The following is a 15,870-nucleotide window of genomic DNA, read 5'->3' as shown; positions in this document are numbered from 1 at the left end:
TCTCCCCCAGTTGCCAGGTATTGTTTGCTTGTTAATATCAGTATCACCTGGGGCTTCTTGAATGTTTCAGAACCTAGTTGTCCTCCCTTCCTCTAATGTCCCCCTTGAGGGAAGTGCTTTTGTACCATTGATGGGCTCCTGATCCAGGGAATTGGACTTATTCCCTTCCCCTGAGACTGAACCTGATTGCCTCCCATTCTCCCCACTGGCATTATATGACTCCTGTGGGTTTAGTGCTTCTCCCTTGCTTGTAATAATCTTCATCATATAAACATTGTAGAGTACTTACCCCGGAAGAACATTTTGGAGAATTTTTCATATTTTTCTTATATTATAAATTATTATAAAATAACCTTGAATAAAAAAATTATTTTAATTTTGGCAGTAGGTTACAAGGTTTAAAATTTTCACTTACTTTATACTTTTTTTTTTTTTTTCAATATGTTTAATTTGTAACCCTTTCAGGGTCCGTCCCATAGATCTACGGCTTTACGTTCAGGGTCCAAACCGTTGATCCAAATATGTCATTCATGTAGTAGCATAGGCAGTGTTGGTGGTGGACGAGAGTCTGTCTGGAGACGGCAAAATACTTCATGAATAATTTCACTAATATCATCTATACGGTTTATTTATCTATCACAGTTCATCTAATATGACATAACAATATAAATAACATAGAAACATGATATATACTTTAGAATGAATATCTCATTATGTAACTGGTGGAGGCGGCCACAACCGCTCCCTCTTTGTTGTGGTAAACACTGCCATCTAGTGATGGTCTTTTGAAGCCGTCTCTTATTATACAGTGGTCCCTCGTTTTTCGTAATTAATCCGTTCCTGGAGCCCTTACTATAAATGAAATTTACGATTTACGAATCAATTTTCCCCATAAGAAATAATGTAAATACAATTAATCCATTCCTGACACCCAGAAGTATTAAAACAAAAAAAATTTTAACATGAAATATACATGTAGTACATAAACAATACAATGGGAAATGATGAATGAAACATTAACAGCATAACACTTACCTTTATTGGAGATTCTTCTTAGTGTATGGGAGACTGGAGGAGGAGAGAGAGTGGATTGTTTATAGTTTGGAAGGGGAATCCCCTTCCGTCAACACCTCAGGTACCATTTGCTTTTCTGGGGTTGCTTCTCTTCTCTGTTTCTTAATGCCACTAGGACCACCTTGAGAGTCACTGGAGTCCTGTCTCACAAAATAACTGTGGAGAGAGCTCTGTTTCTGGCATCTCTTTAACACTTCCCTAAAATGGCCCAAGACTTTGTCACTGTACATGTTGCCAACCTGGCTTGCAACAACCTTGTAAGGGTGATGTTTCTCCATAAAGCTTTCCATCTTACCCCACATAGTAAAAATCTCTTTAATTTCTGAAGAAGGCACCTTCTTCCATCTCTCTCCCTCCTCCTCTGCAGCAAGATTCTGAGCTGCAATGTGTTGCTCTTCCTTCTGAAGCTCTTGCAGCTCCTCAGTGGTGAGCTCTTCATTGTGGTCTTCCACCAATTCTTCCACATCCTCCAAACTCACATCCAACCCCATGGAACTCCCCAGTGCCACAATTGATTTTACAACAGACATAGGCTCATTAGGGTCAGTCCCAAATCCTTCAAAATCCCTCTTGTCGACACAATCTGGCCACAGTTTTCTCCAGGCAGAGTTCAAAGTCCTGGTAGTCACTCCCTCCCAAGCCATACCTATAAGGGTTATGCAGTGGAGGATGCTGAAGTGTTCTCTCCAAAATTCCCTTAGGGCCAAGTGAGTGTCTGTGGTCACAGTCAAGCACCTGTGAAACATTGCTTTTGTGTAAAGTTTTTTAAAGTTTGCAATAACCTGCTGGTCCATGGGTTGGAGGAGAGGAGTGGTATTCGGGGGCAAGAACTTTACTGTGATGAACCCAAACTCCTCGAAAATTAGGTCATCCAAGTTTGGAGGATGAGCAGGTGCATTGTCCATTACTAGCAGGCACTTGAGATCCAATTTCTTTTCCAGGAGATACTCCTTCACACTAGGGCCAAACACTTCATTGAACCACTCTACGAAAATTTCCCTCGTGACCCATGCCTTACTATTAGATTTCCAAAGCACACACAATTTACTCTTCATAACATTGTTTTTCCTGAACACTCTGGGATTTTCAGAATGGTACACTAGTAATGGCTTCACTTTGAAATCCCCACTAGCATTACCACAGAACATTAGCATCAGCCTGTCTTTCATAGGCTTGTGTCCTGGCATTGCCTTTTCCTCTTGTGTAATGAAGGTCCTCTTTGGCACTTTCTTCCAAAAGAGGCCTGTTTCGTCACAATTGAACACTTGTTCAGGTTTCAGTCCTTCAGCCTCTATGTACTCCTGGAATTCATGCACATATTTTTCAGCCACCTTGTGGTCCGAACTGGCAGCCTCACCATGCCTTACCACACTGTGTATGCCAGTACGGTTCTTAAATCTCTCAAACCAGCCTTTGCTGGCCTTAAATTCACTCACTTCACCACTATTTGCAGGCAATTTCTTTACCAAATCTTCATGCAACTGCCTAGCCTTTTCACAAATAATCGAAGTCATAAGAGTATCTCCTGCTAATTGTTTCTCATTTATCCACACCAATAATAACTTCTCAGCCTCTTCGAGTACTGGTGATCTCATTTTTGTCAGCATAGTTACTCTCTTTGCAACAACAGCATCCTTTATTTCCTTTTTCTTGGCCACTATGGAACATAAGGTTGTGTAGGGTTTCTTATACATCCTGGACAGTTCGGCCACACTTGTACCACTTTCATATTGTTCAATGATGGTTTTCTTAAATTCAATCGTATTTCTCACCTTCTTTACCACAGGCTTGGCACTAGGAGCTTTCTTTGGAGCCATGGTAGCTTATTTAGTACTTGCAAGCACTAAAATACATGTAAATGGAATATTATGAAATATTTTGCTGGAGCACGTGTGGGGACCTTCGCTCACTGGTAAACAATGCCAGACTGGCTGCCGCCCCGGCTCACGCCATGGGTACGCGTCCAGGATGAACTACGACTCGCGAGTCAACCTATGAAAAGCGAGTCCATGTTTATACGAAAATACCCCCATGATTGGCGAATTTTACGATTGCCGGGAACTACGAAAAGCGGGGGACCACTGTAATTATTATATGCCTCGGTGGGAGACGGCCGACTTCTTGAAAAAAAAAATGTATTATTATTATACATATTATTATTATTATTACTATTATATTACAGTGGACCCTCGACCAACGATATTAATCCGTTCCTGAGAGCTCATCGTTACTCGAAATTATCGTTAGTCGAGTTAATTTTCCCCATAAGAAATAATGGAAATCAAATTAATCCGTTCCTGACACCCCGAAGTATTGAAAAAAAAAAATTTTTACCACATGAAATATTAATTTTAATACATACAAACTGAAGAAGACATGCACAGTTACATAACACTTACCTTTATTGAAGATCTGGTGATGATTGATGGGATGGGAGGAGGGGAGAGTGTTGATGGTGTTAGTGTTTAGAAGGGGAATCCCCTTCCATTAGGATGTGAGGTGGCAAGTCCTTTTCCGGGGTTACTTCCCTTCTTCTTTTAATGTCACTAGGACCAGCTTGAGAGTCACTGGACTTCTGTCGCACAACATATCTGTTCATAGAGGCCTGTACCTCCCGTTCCTTTATGACATTCCTAGTGTTTCACAACATTGTCAGTGTACAGGTTGCCAACATGGCTTGCAGTAGCTGTCAGGGTGATTTTCATCAAAAACGGTTTGCATTTTAAGCCACATTGCACACATTTCCTTAATCTTTGAAGTAGGCAACTTCTTCAATTTTTCTATCCCCTCCTCCGAAGCAGTTTCCTCAGGTGTGGCCTCTTGCTGTTGAAGATGATCTAGCAGCTCATAAGTGGTTAGTTCTTCATTGTCCTCCTCCACCAACTCTTCCACATCCTCCCCACTAACCTCCAACCCCAAGGATTTCCCCAATGCCACAATGGATTCCTCAGCTGGCATAGGATTCTCAGGGTTAGCCTCAAACCCTTCAAAATCCCTTTTGTCTACACATTCTGGCCACAGTTTTTTCCAAGCAGAGTTCAAGGTCCTCTTAGTCACTTCCTCCCAAGCCTTACCTATAATGTTTACACAATTGAGGATGCTAGTGTGATCTCTCCAAAACTCTCTTAGAGTCAGTTGAGTTTCTGAGGTCACTACAAAGCACCTTTCAAACATAGCTTTTGTGTACAGTTTCTTGAAGTTTGCAATGACCTGCTGGTCCATGGGCTGCAGGAGAGGAGTGGTATTAGGAGGCAAAAACTTCACCTTAATGAAGCTCATGTCTGCAGAAAGTCGTTCTGCCAAGTCTGAAGGATGACCAGGAGCATTGTCTAATACCATAGAAAAAGTCCCTAGTGACCCATGCCTTATTGTTTGCCCTCCACAGCACACACAAATTAGCTTTGAGGACATTGTTTTTCCTGAACACTCTAGGAGTTTCAGAGTTATACACCAATAAAGGCTTCACTTTGCAATCACCACTAGCATTGGCACACATCAACAGAGTAAGCCTGTCTTTCATAGGCTTATGTCCTGGAAGTGCCTTTTCCTCCTGAGTAATGTATGTCCTGCTTGGCATTTTCTTCCAAAACAGGCCTGTTTCGTCACAAACACTTGTTCAGGTTTCAGTCCTTCACTGTCTATGTACTCCTTGAATTCCTGCACATATTTTTCAGCCGCTTTGTGGTCCGAACTGGCAGCCTCACCATGCCTAATCACACTATGTATGCCACTACGATGCTTAAATCTCTCAAACCAACCTTTGCTGGCCTTAAATTCACTCACATCACTAGTTGCTGGCATTTTTTAATTAAATCGCCATGCAACTTCCTAGCCTTTTCACATATGATTGCTTGAGAAATGCTATCTCCTGCTATCTGTTTTTTGTTTATCCACACCAATAACAGTCTCTCAACATCTTCTATCACTTGTGATCTCAGTTTTGAAAACATAGTTGCACCTTTGGCAAGAACAGCATCCTTGATTGCCGTGTTCTTGCCCACAATTGTAGCGATGGTTGATTGGGGTTTTGTGTACAACCTGGCCAGCTCGGAGACACGCACTCCACTGTCATACTTAGCAATGATCTCTTTCTTCGTATCCATAGTAATTCTCACCCTTTTTGCTGTAGGGTTGGCACTAGAAGCTTTTTTTGGGGCCCATGGTGACTTATTTTGCAGGTGCAATCACTACAAACGCTGTGATAATTTGAAATGTTCCGATTGTATGTTTGGATGGAACCACGGTGGCTGGCTGGCTTGTAAACACTGGCACCCACGGGACAAGTGAGGCGCGCTCAGGCCACAAGTGGACTCGTCTCGAACGGAACGAATAGCGTTGGTCGGGTTTTTTAGCGCTAGTCGAAGCAAAATTTTTGCATTAAAATGTATCACTAGTCGGATTTAATATTAGACGATGCCAACATTGGTCGAGGGTCCACTGTGTATTATTATACTATTATTATTATTATTGTATTATATTATTATACAGTATACCCCCACCATACGATGGCATCACCTTACGTTAAATCCACCATATGATACATTTTAACGCAAAAATTTTGCCTCACCTCACGCTAAAAAACTCGCCTCACGCGATTCGTCTGAGACACGTCCTGTGTGGCCTGAGCGCGCCTCAGCTGCCCCGTGGGTGCCAGTGTTTACAAGCCAGCCAGTGCGGTCGCATCCACGCGTACAATTGGAACATTTTATATTATCACAGCATTTTTAGTGATTGTACCTGAAAAATAAGTGACCATGGGCCCCAAGAAAGCTTCTAGTGCCAACCATGTGGTAAAAAAGGTGAAAATTACTTTAGAAATGAAGAAAGAGATAATTGCTAAGTATGAAAGTGGAGTGCATGTCTCAGAGCTGGCCAGGTTGTATACTAAACCCCAATCAGCCATCACTACTATTGTGGCCAACAAAACTGCAATCAAGGAAGCTGTTCTTGCAAAAGGTGCAAGTTTGTTTTCGAAACAGAGATCGCAAGTACTCAAAGATGTTGAGAGACTGTTATTGGTGTGGATAAACGAAAAACAGATAGCAGGAGATACCATCTCTCAAGCGATCATATGTAAAAAGGGTGGGAAATACATACTATTGTACCACGGTCAGCTGCTGCTGCACCACGGTTAGCTGTTGCTGCACCACCATCAGCTGTTGCTGCACCACAGTCAGCTGCTGCTGCACCACAGTCAGCTGTTGCTGAACCACGGTCAGCTGCTGCTGCACCACGGTCAGCTGCTGCTGCACCACAGTCAGCTGCTGCTGCACCACAGTCAGCTGCTGCTGCACCATAGTCAGCTGCTGCTGCATCATAGCTGCTGCTGCACCACCGTCAGCTGCTGCTGCATCATAGCTGCTGCTGCACCACCGTCAGCTGCTGCTGCACCACGGTCAGCTGCTGCTGCACCACAGTCACTTGTTGCTGAACCACGGTCAGCTGTTGCTGAACCACGGTCAGCTGTTGCTGCACCAGTCAGCTGTTGCTGAACCATGGTCAGCTGCTGTTGCACCACAGTCAGCTGCTGCTACACCACGGTCAGCTGCTGCTGCACCACAGTCAGCTGCTGCTACACCACCATCAGCTGTTGCTGCTCCATGGTGAGCTGTTGCTGCACCAGTCAGCAGTTGCTGAACCATGGTCAGCTGCTGTTGCACCACGGTCAGCTGCTGCTGCACCACAGTCAGCTCCTGCTGCACTACCATCAGCTGTTTCTGACCAACATGACTCGTCCCGAACCTGTCCGTCTAGCCTGAGCGCCTCAGCTGGACTGCCATCATTGTTTACAAGCCAGGGTGGCCGCTTGCATCCATACATTCGATACATTTTGTATTGTGCCAACCCTGTGGTAAAAAGGGTGAGAAATGTGTACTATCGTACCACGGTCAGCTGCTGCTGCACCACCGTCAGCTGTTGCTGCACCACAGTCGGCTGTTGCTGCACCACTGTCAGCTGTTGCTGCACCAGTCAGCTGTTGCTGAACCACAGTCAGCTGCTGTTGCACCATGGTCAGCTGCTGCTACACCACTGTCAGCTGTTCATGCACCACAGTCAGCTGTTGCTGCACCAGTCAGCTGTTGCTGAACCACAGTGAGCTGCTGTTGCACCACGGTCAGCTGCTGCTGCACAACAGTCAGCTGCTGCTATACCACCATCATCTGTTGCTGCACCACGGTCTGCTGCTGCTGCACCAAAGTCAGCTGTTGCTGCATCACGGTCAGCTGTTGCTGCATCATGGTCATCTGGTCCTAGTGGCATTAAAAGAAGAAGGGAAGTAACCCCGGGAATGGACGTGCTACCTAAAGTCCTAATGGAAGGGGATTCCCCTTCTAAACATTAACAACTTCCATACTCTCCCCTCCTCCCATCCCATCAATTTATTTTATTTATTTATTTATTTATTTATTTTATGTCTTTGCAAACAGTACATTGAGATTTTGTATTTACAATAGTGGGTTGCAGTGCAAAGAGAGCCTCTATTATGCCTAGGCATTATGGGCCAACTTAACATTATTGGCTTACAGTCTACTTAACACTAAGGAGTATATCATAGTTGTACAGTAGGATAGTAATTATTTCATAGTTGTACAGTAGAATATTAATTATAAATGAATCAAAATTTGTATAATACAAAGATATATTTTTATTCGAAAATGTTTTTTGTGAAAACAATGATTCAATTATATTCCTGTCATCACCAGATCTTCAATAAAGGTAAGTGTCATTTTGTGTGTATTAAAATTAATATTTCATGTGGTAAATTTTTTTTTTTTCATACTTTGTGGTGTCTTGCACGGATTAATTTGATTTCCATTATTTCTTATGGGGAAAATTAATTCACCTTACAATAATTTCAGCATACAATGAGCTCTCAGGAACGGATTAATATCGTAAGGTGGGGTCCACTGTACTATTATTATTATACGTATTATTATTATACATATTATTATTATACATATTATTATTGTTATTATTATTATGTATATAAATAATTTGTAATTTTTATTCACACAAAAAATATAAGATTTACTGTTTTTCCTTATTGCAATAATTGTATAAGTAATGTCAACCCATTCACTACTGCATATTGGAATGGACAGTGACGTCATTTGTTTACTCTGAAACAGCCAAGCAATGGACCATTTCTCCTAGGTTGAGCTCAATTTCAAGGCACTTTTCATCGTGAAAGCAATCAAAATCATATCTATTTCTGTAATATATCTTCCATTCTATCAAATGAGACCCAAAAAATGAGAATAAAACCATAAAAACCATTCCAAGTTACCGTTAAGGGGTGGCAAATTGCTGAGAAGTGAACTCCATTGCTTATGCTTAGATTTCTTTCATTTTTGGTTTACATTAAGAAACTTCTTTCAATCATACATTGCCCAAGTTTCAATAAGATAGTCCAACAAACAAATGAGATACAATTCCCGAGATCAAGAGCAAGAGCCCCTCACCAGTGTCAAGGAACCTGCCTTGAGGTTTGCTCGCTTATGGAAGCAAAAAATAGACCCATCAACTACTCGTATTTGGAAAAACTCGCATGTGGACACGCTCGCAAGTAGAGGTTCCACTGTATTCAGTATTTATTTAGTTGTGGGTGAGTAAGTGGTTTTTAAGAAGAATCTTGAATTGATAAACAGACAGTGTTTCTTGTATATTCACAGGTAATGAATTCTAGAATTTTCGGCCTTTTGTGTGCATTGAGTTTTTACATAGTGTGAGATGGACACGAGGAACATCAAAGAGTGATCTGTGCCTTGTGTTATGGTCATGTGTTCTTTTGAGGTTGGTAAGAAATTTGAGGGGAGGGTTTATATCCGAGTTTAGCATTCTATGTATGTAGTAGGCACAATAATAAGTATGGATGTTGTGTATGCTGAGTAAGTTTAGAGTTTTGAATATTGGTGGAGTGTGCTGCCTGGAGTGGGAAATTGTTATCATTCTGACTGCAGCCTTTTGTTGGGTAATTAATGGTCTGAGATGATTTATTGTTGTTGAGCCCCATGCACAAATTCCATAGGTGAGATAGTGGTAAATAAGTGAGTGATATAGGGCCAGGAGGGCTGATTGTGGATTAGAGTACTCTATCTTTGATAGTATGTCTATGGTCTTGGAGATTTTCTTGGAAATTTGTTGCACATGTGTTTGAAATTTGAGTCTATTATCAAGGTGGATTCCTAAGAATTTTCCCTCTGTGAGCTTTGTGATAGGTGATCCGTTTATCATTATGTTAAGAGGAATATCTGTAGTTCTGTTCCCAAACTGAATGAAGTAGGTTTTGTCAATATTGAGAGTAAGTGTGTTGATCATCATCCAGGTAGATATTTTCCGTAATTCAGTATTTACAGTACGTATTGGTTATTATGACTGGGCTTGGGTGTGAGAAGACGTATGTAGTGTCATCTGCAAATAGTGTGGGTTTGAGTAGTTGCAATGCATTTGGTAGGTCGTTTATGTAAATGAGAAAGAGAAGAGGGCCAAGGACACTTCCCTGTGGGACACCAACTGTAATTGGCTGTGTAGAAGAGTTTGCTCCATATCTTTCTTTCTTTCAACACACCGGCCATATCTCACCAAGGCAGGGTGGCCCAAAAGGAAAAACGAAAGTTTTTCCTTTTACATTTAGTAATATATACAGGAGAAGGGGTTACTAGCCCCTTGCTCCCGGCATTTTAGTCGCCTCTTACAACATGCATGGCTTACGGAGGAAGAATTCTGTTCCACTTCCCCATGGAGGTAAGAGGAAATAAACAAGAACATGAACTAGAAAGAAAATAGAAGAAAACCCAGAGGAGTGTGTGTATATACAGTGGACCCTTAACCAGCGATGGCATCGATTAACGATAAATCTGACTAGCGATACATTTAAACGCAAAAATTTTGCCTCAACTAGCGCTGAAAAACCCGACCAGCGCTATTCGTTCCGTACCATACGCGTCCACTTTGGCCTGAGCGCGCCTCACTTGTCGCTTGGGTGTCAGTGTTTACAAGCCAGCCAGCCATCGAGGTCGCTTCCAAACATACAACAACTGGAATATTTCATATTATCACAGCCTTTGTAGTGATTGCACCTGCAAAATAAGTCACCATGGGCCCCAAGAAAGCTTCTAGTGCCAACCCTACAGCAAAAAGGGTGAGAATTACTATGGAGATGAAGAAAGAGATCATTGCTAAGTATGAAAGTGGAGTGCGTGTCTCTGAGCTGGTCAGGTTGTATAATAAACCCCAATCAACCATCGCTACTATTGTGGGTAAGAAAACGGCAATCAAGGAAGCTGTTCTTGCCAAAGGTGCAGCTGCTGCTGCACCACAGTCAGCTGTTGTTGTTGCTGCACCACAATCAGCTGTATTACTCGAAGATGTGGAGAGAGTGTTGTTGGTGTGGCTTAACATGAAACAATTACCGAGAAACGATTAACCCCAGAGGGTTAGCCACCCAGGATAACCCAAGAAAGTCAGTGCATCATCGAGGACTGTCTAACTTATTTCCATTGGGGGTCCTTAATCTTGTCTCCCAGGATGCGACCCACAACAGTTGACTAACACCCAGGTGAACAGGAAAAAATGCCTGGAACTAGTGCTCATATTGGTGAGGTTAGTGGGGATGATGTGGAAGAGTTGGTGGAGGAGGACAATGAAGAACTAACCACTGATGAGCTGCTAGATCATCTTCAACAGTAAGAGGCCACACCTGAGGAAACTGCTTCAGAGGAGGGGAGAGAGAAATTGAAGAAGTTGCCTACTTCAAAGATTAAGGAAATGTGTGCAATGTGGCTTAAAGTGCAAACCTTTTTTGATGAAAATCACCCTCACACAGCTATTGCAAGCCATGCTGGTGACTATTACACTGGCAGTGTTGTGAAACACTTTAGGATAAAGGAACGAGAGGTACAGGCATCTATGGACAGATATGTTGTGCGACAGAAGTCCAGTGACTCTGAAGCTGGTCCTAGTGGCATTAAAAGAACAAGGGAAGTAACCCCAGAAAAAGACTTGCTGCCTCAAGTGCTAATGGAAGGGGATTCCCCTTCTAAACACTTAAGATCAACGGTCTCCCCTCCTCCCATCCCATCAATCATCACCAGATCTTCAATAAAGGTAAGTGTCATGTAACTGTGCATGTCTTCTTCAGTTTGTGTGTATTAAAATTAATATTTCATGTGGTAAAAAATTTTTTTTTTCAATACTTTGGGGTGTCTTGCACGGATTAATTTGATTTCCATTATTTCTTATGGGGAAAATTAACTTGACTAACAATTATTTTGATTAACGATGAGCTCTCAGGAACGGATTAATATCGCTGGTTGAGGGTCCACTGTATATGCTTGTACATGTATGTGTAGTGTGACCTAAGTGCAAGTAGAAGTAGAAAGACATACCTGAAATCTTGCATGTTTATGAGACAGACAAAAGACACCAGCAATCCTACCATCATGTAAAACAATTACTACAGGCTTTCGTTGTACACTCACTTGGCAGGATGGTAGTACCTCCCTGGGCGGTTGCTGTTTACCAACCTACTACCTATAATAATAATATATATATGTGTGTGTGTGTGTAGATAGTAGGTTGGTAGACAGCAACCACCCAGGGAGGTACTAACCATCCTGCCAAGTGAGTGTAAAATGAAAGCCTGTACTTGTTTTACATGATGGTAGGATTGCTGGTGTCTTTTTCCTGTCTCATAAACATGCATGATTTCAGGTACATCTTGCTTCTTCTACTTACTAAGTGTAAGAAGTGGAACAGAATTCTTCCTCCGTAAGCCATGCGTGTTGTAGGAGGCGACTAAAATGCCAGGAGCAAGGGGCTTGTAACCCCTTCTCCTATATAAATTACTAAATTTAAAAAGAGAAACTTAAGTTATTACCAAACCTCTTTCTACACATAGCTGAATTAAAGGCTTCCCATTTTTGTTTACCCCTGGCACCCCAGATTTACTTACTACTACCTCAACATTTTTACCCACTTTAGCACTGAAATCCTCAACCACAAGTACTCTTACACGTGGTTCAAAACTTCCCGCACACTCACTCAACATTTCCCAAAACCTACCCCCCCCCCCTCTCTCTCTCTCTCTCTCTCTCTCTCTCTCTCTCTCTCTCTCTCTCTCTCTCTCTCTCTCTCTCTCTCTCTCTCTCTCTCTCTCTCTCTCTCTCTCTCTCTGTCTCTGTCTCTGTCTCTGTCTCTGTCTCTGTCTCTGTCTCTGTCTCTGTCTCTGTCTCTCTCTCTGTCTCTGTCTCTCTCTCTCTCTCTCTCTCTCTCTCTCTCTCTCTCTCTCTCTCTCTCTCTCTCTCTCTCACACACACACACACACACACACACACACACACACACACACAGGGTTTGACAAGGTTAAGGATCCCTAGCTTTATTGACAGCTATATTGCAGGTTAAGGATTCCTAACTTTATTGGCAAGCTAAGAGCTGTTACCTACATCAGCTCATTTGAAAGCATTTTTATTGTTATGAGACATACAAGTACGGGACAGGATGAAGTTGGAGCCATCTGTGGGCCAGCATTTTCATTTGATCAACTGACTTTATCTCGTTGATATCATTATGCTGTACGAATGTGTTCCATACTCGAGTCATCCTGGGTATGTATGATCTCAGATGGAGTGATGTTCTGGAGAAGGGTACAGCCAGAGTGAAGTTGCTGCTTTCTGCCCGTCTTGTGGCATAAAAGCTTGTTTCACGCTGTCCTCGAAGTGGATCCAAGTGTGGTATTTTGACAATATTGGCCTTGTACATAACAGTAAGGCCACCCACATCCCTCCTATGTTGAAGGCTCTGCTGAAATGACAGATCTATCCAGGATGGGTCCAGGCGAGAGATGAGACGTCTTGCTCTGTTCTCTACTCTGTCCAGCAGTCGCAGATGAGAGGGGGGGCAGGCAAACCAAGAAAGTGGAGCATACTCAAGGTGTGAGCGTACTTGTGCCTCGTACAGGATCTTGCAACCCCTACTGTCAAGCAGATGCGAGATACGGCGAAGTGCTGTAAGCTTCCTGGCTGCCTTGTTTGCAAGATTTACAACATGGTTCTTCATGGTTAGTTTGGAGTCAAATTTCACCCCAAGGATATCAACTTCTTCTCCAGGTGCCAACATCCTCCCATTCATCCTTACTACTGCGCCAGCATTACCATCATGGTGCCTAGAGACGATCATCATTTGCGTTTTCTCAGGTGCAAATGTTACTTGCCATCTATTTCCCCAAGCTGATATAGCTCTCAGCTGGTGATTGATGTAGCTTAGAGCAGCTGGCATTTCTTCTCTTGGATAAGTGAATGTCAGTGTACGTCTGTATATGCATGTGATTCTGGGATGAGATGAAGAAGGTCGTTGAAGTAGACATTCCATAACAGTGGACCCAGCACGCTTCCTTGTGGAACGCTTGCCCCAATAGGATGCCTTGCTGATTCCGTTCCATTGAGGACTACACTTAGAGATCTACCATGAAGGTAATCACTGAGGAGACATAGCGTAGAGCCTGCAATTCCCAGTGCTTGAAGTTTTGCTAAGAGGCCCTGGTGCCACACCCGGTCGAAAGCGCCAGCAATGTCCAGTGCCACCACACAGCTGACTTTGGATTCATCCAGTGACTGGTGCCACTTAGTGGAGAGGTTTAGCAACAGATCAGCAGCAGAGTAACCTTTCCTGAAGCCATATTGACGATCACAAAGTAGTGAGTGGTAGTCAAAAAAATCTGTCATTTGTCTTGAGATAATTGTTTCAAGGATCTTACCAGTGATTGACAGGAGTGACACTGGTCTGTAGTTGCTGATTTCTGCTCTGCTCTTCTTTTTGTGAACAGGGACTACATTTGCCTCTTTCCATGAAGAGGGCCATTTACACTGTACTAGGCAGTGCTGAAAGATGCGAGTTAGAGGTGCTGCTAGCTGGTCTGCACATCTTCTCAACAATCTTGGGCTCAACTTGTCTGGGCCCACAGCCTTTTCTTGGTCAAGTGATTTAAGAAGGAAATGCACCTCCTCCTGCCTTATTGTCACCACTGACAGTTTTGACACAGTTCTTGCAGCTAGCCAAGGAGGGTCCCTTGCTGGATCAGGAACTTGCATTTTGGTAGCAAAGTGTTCAGCAAAGAGGTCCGCCTTCTCTTGACTACTAGTAGAGGTGGTCCCATCCTGTCGATTTAGAGGTGGAATAAGTTCATCAGGTAGATAACCTTGTCTGTCCTTGACCAGGGACCACCAGGTTTTGGAGCCTACCCTACCTGATGCTAACTTTCTTTTAGTGTCCACCTCCCATTTAGCAATGGCCCACTTTTGAACATCACCCATATGCCTACAGGCTTGCATGTGCAAGTTCCTGTTATAGGTGGTAGGATGTCTCTTATACCTTCGCCATGCTTTGTACTTAGCAGTAGCAGCCTCTCTACAACGAAAGCCAAACCAAGGCTGATCTGTAGGCTTTGTCACATATTGCCGGTGAGGAATGTGTTCTTGTTGCAGATTAAGGATGTGTCCAGTGAAGGCTTTCACTTGGTTGTCAACATCCCCCTGGAGAAGAGCATTCCAGTCGGTGGTGGCGAGCTCAGAGCAAAGGGCTGGCCAATTACCTCTTTCCCATAGCCAGGTTGTGCGTGTGGACTCCTCACCTCGTTCTGTTGGGATCTTAAGTGTGGTAAAAACAGCCTTGTGGTCAGACGATCCAACGTAGCCGAGGGGTTGACAAGTGACTATGCCTTCTGCCAGATCACTCACTACTGGGTCAAGGGAGGAGCCAGAGATATGAGTAGGGAAATCAACAAAGTTTCTCATGTCAAACACTGCAAGAAGGTCATCAAAGTCCCTCTGTATAAGGTGCTGGTTGAGGTCACCAACAATTATAATATGTTGACAGTTGTGTTGTAGCAGAAGGGAGTCAATATTTTCCATTAGGAAGTTGATAGGGTCTGCGTGTTGCCACTGAGGTCTGTACATTGCACATGCTAGTACAGAGGTACTAGTGTTTATACAGAGCTTGAAGAACATCATTTCAAGATGTGTAGGGGTGGCAACATCTATGTGCTGGGCATGAACACTTTTAGAGAAGCACACAGCAAACACCACCTCCTTGCCCTTGCCTGTCTCTTCTCATCCATGAGGTGTAGCCAGCAATTCTTGCAAAATTTTCTGGAGTCCTGTCATCCAAAAATGTTTCAACAACAGCTATCATGTCGGGACGTCGAGTGTTCACAAAGCTATGTGTGAGCTCTCCAACATTAGTAATGAAACCTCTAATGTTGGCCCGACAGGATGCTGATAGACTGGCTCCTCATGATGAAGTGGTCAGCTTGAGGTGGTGGGTGTGTAGGGAATGTAAGGTGCCTGCCCTTGAGAGAGGGTAGGGTACTGAGGCAGCTGCAGGGATGTAGGTCTGTGGTCGTGTATAAGCCCAATCCCACCTGCTGGGCTGGGATAGGAGTAGCTAAGTGCGTGACGTGTGAGAGTGTTCACCAATTCAGAGATCCTGCTGGTTTGTTCTGAGAACAGGTCTCTAAACAGGTGGCCCTGTCTGTCAAGTTCCTTTTTCTTCCGACACTGGTCCTCCGTATGTCCTTTCTTGTAGCAGTAGTTACACCTGGTATCTCGCAGGCAGTTGTTGGCAGAGTGCCCCTTCCGGTGACAGCGAGAGCACAGCCTAGGTGCCTGGGAGGGTGGACTAGGGTTTGTTGCACCTCCTGTGTTTCGCAGATTTGTCCTCAGATTCTGCCGCTGGAACTGTGTTAGTGGAGGGTGAGACGGCTGTAAATGTCTTCCTCCTCCACGTCCTCCTCCACGT

General features: G+C 43.5%; 1 protein-coding gene across 4 annotated transcripts in view; it reads left to right on the top strand.

Moving 5' to 3' along the window:
* Nucleotides 1-15,870, top strand: part of LOC128684186 (WD repeat-containing protein 55 homolog) — a 123,287-nt gene that overhangs the window by 58,271 nt on the left and 49,146 nt on the right. The window lies entirely within an intron of this gene.

The sequence above is a fragment of the Cherax quadricarinatus genome, chromosome 4, assembly GCF_038502225.1.
Source record: "Cherax quadricarinatus isolate ZL_2023a chromosome 4, ASM3850222v1, whole genome shotgun sequence".
NCBI classification, from domain to species: Eukaryota; Metazoa; Arthropoda; class Malacostraca; order Decapoda; family Parastacidae; genus Cherax; species Cherax quadricarinatus.
The sequence above is the reverse complement of the archived record's forward strand: the minus strand, read 5'-3'. Positions and strand labels throughout refer to the sequence as shown.